Source organism: Pseudophryne corroboree, chromosome 8 (genome assembly GCF_028390025.1).
Source record: "Pseudophryne corroboree isolate aPseCor3 chromosome 8, aPseCor3.hap2, whole genome shotgun sequence".
Taxonomy (NCBI): Eukaryota; Metazoa; Chordata; class Amphibia; order Anura; family Myobatrachidae; genus Pseudophryne; species Pseudophryne corroboree.
Genome location: NC_086451.1, coordinates 178,050,727 through 178,052,733, shown reverse-complemented (window position 1 = coordinate 178,052,733; position 2,007 = coordinate 178,050,727).

Below are 2,007 nucleotides of genomic sequence, written 5' to 3'. Positions count from 1 at the left end.
GTTAGTGCTTCGTCTACACGTTATAGCCCTGAATTTTCCAATGCCTATCTCTTTGCAAAAGAGAGATATCGGCAAGGAAAGCTGTATTGTACCTTTGCATTTTTCTCCCAAACGAAAGACACTAGAATGAAAATTTTAAAGCCTCCTGTTAGTGCTTCATCTACACGTTATAGCCCTGAATTTTCCAATGCCTATCTCTTTGCAAAAGAGAGATATCGGCAAGGAAAAGCTGCATTGTACCTTTGCATTTTTCTCCCAAACGAAAGACACTAGAATGAAAATTTTAAAGCCTCCTGTTAGTGCTTCATCTACACGTTATAGCCCTGAATTTTCCAATGCCTATCTCTTTGCAAAAGAGAGATATCGGCAAGGAAAAGCTGTATTGTACCTTTGCATGTTTCTCCCAAACGAAGGACACTAGAATGAAAATTTTAAAGCCTCCTGTTAGTGCTTCATCTACACGTTATAGCTTTAATTTTCCAATGCCTATCTCTTTGCAAAAGAGAGATATCGGCAAGGAAAAGCTGTATTGTACCTTTGCATTTTTCTCCCAAACGAAGGACACTAGAATGAAAATTTTAAAGCCTCCTGTTAGTGCTTCGTCTACACGTTATAGCCCTGAATTTTCCAATGCCTATCTCTTTGCAAAAGAGAGATATCGGCAAGGAAAAGCTGTATTGAACCTTTGCATTTTTCTCCCAAACGAAGGACACTAGAATGAAAATTTTAAAGCCTCCTGTTAGTGCTTCATCTACACGTTATAGCCCTGAATTTTCCAATGCCTATCTCTTTGCAAAAGAGAGATATAGGCAAGGAAAGCTGTATTGTACCTTTGCATGTTTCTCCCAAACGAAGGACACTAGAATGAAAATTTTAAAGCCTCCTGTTAGTGCTTCATCTACACGTTATAGCCCTGAATTTTCCAATGCCTATCTCTTTGCAAAAGAGAGATATCGGCAAGGAAAAGCTGTATTGTACCTTTGCATGTTTCTCCCAAACGAAGGACACTAGAATGAAAATTTTAAAGCCTCCTGTTAGTGCTTCATCTACACGTTATAGCATTAATTTTCCAATGCCTATCTCTTTGCAAAAGAGAGATATCGGCAAGGAAAAGCTGTATTGTACCTTTGCATTTTTCTCCCAAACGAAAGACACTAGAATGAAAATTTTAAAGCCTCCTGTTAGTGCTTCATTTACACGTTATAGCCCTGAATTTTCCAATGCCTATCTCTTTGCAAAAGAGAGATATCGGCAAGGAAAAGCTGCATTGTACCTTTGCATTTTTCTCCCAAACGAAGGACACTAGAATGAAAATTTTAAAGCCTCCTGTTAGTGCTTCGTCTACACGTTATAGCCCTGAATTTTCCAATGCCTATCTCTTTGCAAAAGAGAGATATCGGGAAGGAAAAGCTGTATTGAACCTTTGCATTTTTCTCCCAAACGAAGGACACTAGAATGAAAATTTTAAAGCCTCCTGTTAGTGCTTCATCTACACGTTATAGCCCTGAATTTTCCAATGCCTATCTCTTTGCAAAAGAGAGATATCGGCAAGGAAAGCTGTATTGTACCTTTGAATTTTTCTCCCAAACGAAAGACACTAGAATGAAAATTTTAAAGCCTCCTGTTAGTGCTTCATCTACACGTTATAGCCCTGAATTTTCCAATGCCTATCTCTTTGCAAAAGAGAGATATCGGCAAGGAAAAGCTGCATTGTACCTTTGCATTTTTCTCCCAAACGAAAGACACTAGAATGAAAATTTTAAAGCCTCCTGTTAGTGCTTCATCTACACGTTATAGCCCTGAATTTTCCAATGCCTATCTCTTTGCAAAAGAGAGATATCGGCAAGGAAAAGCTGCATTGTACCTTTGCATTTTTCTCCCAAACGAAAGACACTAGAATGAAAATTTTAAAGCCTCCTGTTAGTGCTTCATCTACACGTTATAGCCCTGAATTTTCCAATGCCTATCTCTTTGCAAAAGAGAGATATCGGCAAGGAAAAGCTGCAT